We start from the raw sequence: 7781 nt of genomic DNA, 5'->3' as shown, positions 1-7781 counted from the left end.
GAGGCCCGGTGCATGAAATTCATGCACTTGAGGCGGGGGTTGTCCCTCAGCCCAGCCCTGGTATCTGGGATATATTTACCTTCTACAATTGAAACTTTGTAGCCTGGAGCGAAGTCAAGCCTCCTGCTCACTCCTGCTGGCGCCATTTCTTTCTTTCTTTCTTTCTTTCTTTCTTTCTTTCTTTCTTTCTTCCTTCCTTCCTTCCTTCCTTCCTTCCTTCCTTCCTTCCTTCCTTTCTTTCTTTCTTTTTAAAAAAAATATATTTTATTGATTTTTTACAGAGAGGAAGGGAGAGAGATAGAGAGCTAGAAACTTCGATGAGAGAGAAACATTGACCAGCTGCCTCTTGCACACCCCCTACCGGGGATGTGCCGCAACCAATGTACATGCCCCTAACCGGAATCGAAACCTGGGACCTTTCAGTCCGCAGACCGACGCTCTACCGCTGAGCCAAACCGGTTTCGGCCCGGCTGGCACCATTTCTGTTTGGATTTGTTTATCTTCTATAATTGAAACTTTGTAGCCTTGAGTGGAAGCTTAGGCCAGCTAGGGCAGGCAGAAAACTTGACTTCCTCCTGCTCTCTGTGGCTGTAGCCATCTTGGTTGGGTTTGTTTGCATCCTCACTCTGATTGGCTGGTGGGCATGGCTTGCGGAGTGGAGTGGTGTTAATTTCCATATTACTCTTTTATTAGGTAGGATTATTAAAAGATAAAAAATATGGAGAGAACAGATTAGTGGTTACTAGGAATTAGGGCAGAGTTAAGAAAGGTTAGGTAGGGTTAGACATGAAGGTGTGTGAGGCCATAATAGAGATGCATGGGGGATCCTTGTGATGGAACTGCTCTGTATTTTAACTGTAGTGGTGGTTACACATCTATCCATGTGATAAAATTGCAAATAACATACACACACAAGTAAATGTAAAACTGGTGATATCTGAATAAGGTCAATGGATTGTATCAATATCAATTTTCTGGCTGTGATATTGTGCTGTAATTATGCAAGATATTACTATTGGGGGAAACTAAATGAAGACTATATGGAATCACTCTATATTATTTCTTACAACTGTAGGTGAATGTTCAATGACATAAAAAAATTTAAGTAACTCTAGGACATAGAACCCTGAGTACTGGATTTGAAATAAAGATCTAACACTGAGCAGAATGTGGGGTTAAATAAATGCCAAGGTTTCTTCCAACTCTTAAGATTCTTGTTTTTCTTTTAGTCTCTCCTCTTTTTTCTTTCTTCCTCCCTCACATTTCCTCCTACTTTTTACATATCAAGATAAGCCTCAGACTTCCCATTGGAATCTATTGCCATTACTTTATTGATAAAAACCAAAAGCTCCTCAGTTTGGCGCCAAGACACTCTAAAAATCTAATCTCTGCCCACTTCTCTGGTCTGGAAGTCCAACAATTCTCCTTCTCAGTCCAGAAAAGCAAACTCTGGCTACTATGCTGTCTTCTACTTTCAAACCCCATCCCCAGGGCTCTTTTTGATTTGCCTTTCTCCAGAAGACTCCATACTGGTCCTTGGTTTTACTTGTCCCACTTTCAACTATCCACTCTCAGTGTTGAATTAGCCAGCCAGCTACACAAGTATGAGTGTGAGTAGCATACAGCATACCTGAAAAAAGTTAGGAATTTGGTGCTGGTAAACCTAGATTTTTAAAGGCATCTTTTCATAGAAGTAAAAAAATTGAAATTAGTCCAAATCTTACTTGAGTGCATGTAATAAATCTATTAGTTTGAATTAGAAATGTAGGAGGAAATTTTATTTATTATTAATGCTCTTTCACTGACTTCTAAGGTAAATGGATCCGAATTAACTAGTAGATGAGTCTAACTGGAAGACAGGAAGTAGTAACAAAGGGTTGTTGTGCAAGTTTGGAACAGAGGCTGGGGCAGAGCTAAAGTGTTTGGCCTAAGAGAACTTGGGAGGCAGGCAGGGAGAGATCCAAGAAGGCAGGGGTGATTATTAGGAAGGCTTAACGGTGGAGGGAGAAAGGGCGGTTTTAAGGCCAAACACGGAGATTTGAAAAAAGAGATATAATGAACTTGCCGTTTCTTCCTCCCTCCCTCCCTCCCTCCCTCCCTCCCTCCCTCTCTTTCTTTCTTCTTTCCTCCCTCCCTCCCTCCCTACCTCCCTTCCTTTCTTCTTCCCTCCCTCCCTCCTTCCCTCACTTCCTTCCTTTCTTTTTTTCTCCCTCCCTCTCTCCCTCTCTCCCTCCCTTCCTTCCTTTCTTCCTCCTTCCCTCCCTTCCTTTCTTCCTTCCTTTTTTCCTCCCTCCCTCTCTCCCTTCCTCCCTCCTTTCCTTCCTTTCATCCCTTCCTTCCTTCCTTCCTTCCTTCCTTCCTTCCTTCCTTCCTTCCTTCCTTCCTTCCTTCCTTCCTTCGTGTGTGTGTGTGTGTGTGTGTGTGTGTGTGTGTGTGAAAGCTGTGTACTATTACCCAGTGGGACTTTCAGGAAAAAATGCATGTGAATCACTAACATTATTGTTAAATAGAGTTTTGTTTTCGGGAAACTTAAGAGCATGAGTATACACCTGGCAAAAGGTTTAGGACATGAAGAAAAAAAGCATGTGATTTCAATGGGTTCAATTCCTAGTCAGGGCACATACCTGGGTAGCAGGTTCAATTCCCAGTTGGGACCAGTTCCAGAGGTAACCCATCTCTCTCTCTCTCTCTCTCTCTCTCTCCCCTCTCTCCCTCTCTCTTTCTCTCCCCTCTTTCTAAAAAGCTATAAAACATATCCTCAGGTGAGGATTTTTTAAAATCTTAAAAAAAAAGAAATAGATTAAAAAATATTGAGTTGTCTATTATAACATGTATTGGGGATTGGTAAATGGTGAAACAGTAACTGCTGTTTTTTATTTTAAACCTTTTTTCACTATTTGATTGATTTAACCACCTGTGTATTGTTTTGATGAAGATTTAAATTAATGTATTAAACAATATATATTTTTTTTAAGTCAGGTATTGCCCATACCACCTCTTTCACACCTTTCATCTATTTTGAATAAGTTTTAACTATCATATGCTGGTTTGTTCCCCTTGACATAGACAATATATGATATTGGCAGGTATCTTGACCATGCACCCCAGGGCCAGGATCAGAGATGGAGCCTGTAACCTAGGTACATCTTGCCAGTTGCAGATGTTTAACTGCTGGAAATCTGGTAGGGGATATTTTAAGACCTGTCTGGGGGAGCTGTGTAGCCGAGCAGCCCATCTGTCAGCAGCTAATTTTCATTTCTGCTACTACCTGAGGACTCGTGCTCTTCTGTTCTGACTCTGGCCCTTCAGCATGGGTATGTCTCTTAGCTCCGAAGTCCAGTATCTTTTCAGTTCTGGGGAGTTTGGCTTGACAAAGTCTATATCCTTTCATCTATATGAAAGTCTATATCCTTTCTTGCTCAGTCCAAGCTACGTTTGCTTTCTCATCTTTCCGGAACCCTGTTCTCCTTTCCAAATTTTCTTTCAAACTGTACTTTTTCTTTGTTCTTTTTAAACATGCTTTATTAATTTGGCCGACAGCATTTATGAAGCCATTATGCTTGTTCAAATCCTAACCCACAACATTCTAGGAGACATAGAAGAATACCTGCTTCCACCTTGCAGAGGAAACAAACTTTCTCAAGTTCCAGTTTGGATTGCTGTGAGAGGATTCGGGTGCCAGCAGCCCTCTTCTCTTCCAGGAACACATACGAAAAGATTACTAGGCAAGGGAAAATGATACGTACCACTCCCTTAACCCATCCTCCCTAACACAAGGCTGTGATAAACTGAAATGTTAGAGACTGAATTTTGAGTCTGTCTGTACTGGAGTTTCCTACTTTGTACAATGGTTAGTAAATCTTGGTACATATATATTCAGGCAGGCTGATGTGAAGTTATAGGTGGGACCTTCCAAACAGACCCTGCAATTGCTTATCCAAATAGTAGACAAAAGGCCGGATCATAAGCATTTATTTATTTATTTATTTATCCTCATCTAAGGATGTTTTTCCATTGATTTGTAGAGCGAGTGGAAGGGAGGGGAGAAATAGAGAGACAGAGAAACATCTCTGTGAGAGAGATTCATCGATTAGTTGCCTCCTTGCATGCACCCCAGGGCCAGGGTCAGGGATTGAGCCTTCAACCTAGGTATATTCCCTTGACCAGAATTGAACCCGGGATCCTTTAGTCTGCTGAGCCAAACCAGCTGGGGCCACAAGCCCCTTTTTAAAACGTGGACTTCAGCCCTAGTTGATTTGGCTCAGAGGATAGAGAAAAAGTTTGTGGACTGAAGGGCCCCGGGTTTGATTCTGGTCAAGGGCACATATTAAGGTTGCAGGCTCCTCCTCCCTGGCTCGGGCCCTGCTCAGGGTGTGTGCAGGAGGCAACCAATTTCTTTCACATTGATATTTGTCTCTGTCTTTCCCTCTCTCTTCCACTCTCTCTCAAAAAAAAAAAAAAAAAAAAAAGGGGGGGGGGAAATATCCTCAGGTGAAGATTTAAAAACACACAAACAAACAAACAAACAAAAACAAACAAAAAAACGTGGACTACAGGCACTGTCCACATGTGCTTGTCACTCCAATAGGAATTGATAGTCTGTTGGACCGGGGCTCAGAAGTGAATGAGAGAACAAGACCATCATGAATACTGGCTTTTAGCCTCAACAGAGATCTAGCTCACCAATGAAACTGGTCCAACAGACTTCCCAAACTCTGCCCAGGCATCTCAGTCATTCCAATGAGGAGGAACAAAGAAAGGAGTGAAGCTAGAGAGGACAGAAGTGCAGTTCTTCTTGGGGCTACGGCAAACAAATGAGAAAAAGTGAAAATAAGTCCCTTCCTCTTCAACAGCATTCCTTACCCATGTGTCTTCTTTTCTTAAAAATAATTAGAAGCACAAAGATACAAGAGTAGTTCAATGTTCAACTAGATCATAATTAAACACATTTCTTGTTGTTCATTAACATGCAAAAATACTAATGAAACTTATTTGTTACCTATAAATATGGCCACCTATAAAATGTAAACATCAGGAAGAACTGACCTCAGGAGATTTTGGGGCACATTATTCTGGGTCCCATAGTCACATCACATAAAATCATTGAGTTGTTTCATGGATGAATGAGTTTAAATATGGACAGTATATGGAACAGTACCTGGCATGCAGACAGCCTTGGTGCTGGTGGTTGTTATTATTACTATTACATTTATATTTATGTATCACATTACAATAATTATCTCATTTGATTTTCACAACATCTTGTGAAGAAAGTAAGGCAAGTCATATTTTTAAAACTACCTTTACAGATGAAGTTATCTATATATTTAAAAGCCTAAACAACCATTAAGATGGCACGACAAGAATGACCAAAGCCAAAACCGGTTTGGCTCAGTGGATAAAGCATTGGCCTGTGGACTGAAAGGTCCCGGGTTCGATTCCAGTCAAGGGCATGTACCTTGGTTGTGGGCACATTCCCAGTAGGGGGTGTGCAGGAGGCAGCTGATTGATGACTCTCTCTCATCGATGTTTCTAACTCTCTATCCCTCTACCTTCCTGTCTGTAAAAAAATCAATTATATATATATATATTATTGATTTTGAATGACCAGAATGACCGGTCACTATGATGCACACTGACCACCAGGAAGCAGACGCTCAATGCAGGAGCTGCCCCCTGGTGGTCAGTGAGCTCGCACAGTAGGAGCACTGCTCAGCCAGAAGCCGGGCTCATAGCTGGCGAGTGCAGCAGCCATGGCAGGAGCCTCTCCTACCTCCGTGGCAGCACTAAGGAGTGAGTGGTTAGGAGCACCGAGCACAGAGCCTGGCTTGGACTCCTCCTTGGACATCTGCCGCTCTGCACAGATGCTATATCCTTTGGGGGATGTTGGACTGCCGGTCTAAGCCTGAACCCCGAAACTGACAGTCCGACATCCCCCCAGCGGTTCAGATTGCGAGAGAGTGCAGTCCAGGCTGAGGGACCCCAGCCAGTGCATGAATCCATGCACTGGGCCTCTAGTTTAGTATATTAGGTCTATAATCCAGATTTTCTGGTTGTTAGTTAATATCCTGTGTCCCATAATGGAAGGGTCTCAAGGAACAGAAATGTCACCTTAAGTAGAGAGCACCCTGTAGTGCATCTTTCCGGGCATCAAGCTGCCTCTTCTGTCGAGTACCGGTAATTAAAAAAGAAATTGGGGAAGTATGTGCCAAGTATGACAGTGGTTGAGAGTAGACCCAGGAACCAGGAGGTCATGGTTTGATTCTTTCAGGGCCATGCCCAGATTTCGGACTCAGTCCCCCAATAGGGGTAGCGCAGGAGGCAGCTGATCAATAATTTCTTCATCATTGATGTTTCTATCTTTTTCTCCCTCTCCCTTCCTCTCTGAAATCAACAAAAATATATTTAAAATAAGGAAATGAGGTAAGCTTGAAGGTAAAATGATGGACTCAGGTAGAAATAAGTGAACATTGAATGCTGCATTTGTCCTCCATTCTAATTTTGTACTTCTCTAAAAGTCCCTGACATAATTATGGTTTTCCCATTGGGCTTATAAAGATTTGGCTTATTGATATTTTTGGTTGATAAACTGGGAAGATACAAGATCTCTTTCCTGAGATCAGGTAATGCAGAGGTTCTTGGACGATGCAAAGTCTCATTAAAAAAGAAAGCTCTCCGGGGAAATCTAAAACAAGTGGAGTAAGCAATTTAAGAGGCATAGGTTTGCTCATTTAGGATGTTTATTGCTCTCTGTTTTGCTGAAGTAGTTTCCTCTAATCTGAATATTTCTAATGCTATCAAGAAAAATGCCCTGTCTCTTGTAGCAGGAAATATATTTTGCTTTCTCCATATATGTTCAAGGGTAATTATGAATATTAGAAAAGGTACCATGAGTTTCTCCCTGTGCAGATATCTGGGCCTGTGCTTTGAGCATTGATCTGGTTGGTTGATTAATTCTGAAAAAAACAAAAAAACAAAAACACAACTTACTGGTGTGCATACAAATAAGGCCTCAAAATATGGAAATGTGACATAATGGAAAACACTTTGGGGTCTTAGCTAATCTTAGGGAACTGGTGAATAATTTATTCTCTTAATTAGTTTTCTTAAAGTCTAACCAAAGACTGCTTTTACCAGTAATTAGGATCTCTATTTCAGCTCCTTTCGGAGAGAGAAATAACATGATGAGTTTAAGCTGGTAGTGCGGAATGAAAAGCTTTTCAATAATGTTTTTAAATTTAACAATATACTGTATATTTACTGTAGAAAATAGGGAAAAGTACCAGAATGATTAAAATTACTTCTAATTTTGCCAATTAAAGTAATCAACATTAAATATTTTTTCAATCTTTCATAACACTGATACATTATTTTATACAGATGAAGTGTGTCGATGCATAAAAATGTATATAAATTGGAACCATGCTTTGCACACTGTTGTTGTGCTCAACAACATACCGTGAACATTTTTTCAAGTCATTAAGTTTTCTTCTACAACACACTCAGACTGCATGGTATCCCATTGAATGCGTGTATCATAATTTATTTAATTAATCCTTCTTATTCAACATTTCAATTTCTTATGGTTTTGCATTATCTCTCTCTATATATAAAAGCCAAGCGACCAATGACTGGTCACTATGACACACCCTGCAGTGGCCAACTGGCCTGATCGGGCCCTGATCGCCCCTCCCCCCTAATTAGCCCAACCCCCAACTGGTCCCCCTAACCCTGATCAGGGGCAGAGCCCCCTTGGCCAACTTCCTACATCCTCTTCCCCC

The sequence above is a fragment of the Pipistrellus hanaki genome (assembly GCF_964339955.1).
Source record: "Pipistrellus hanaki genome assembly, chromosome: 3".
NCBI classification, from domain to species: domain Eukaryota; kingdom Metazoa; phylum Chordata; class Mammalia; order Chiroptera; family Vespertilionidae; genus Pipistrellus; species Pipistrellus hanaki.
This window is presented reverse-complemented; position numbering follows the sequence as displayed.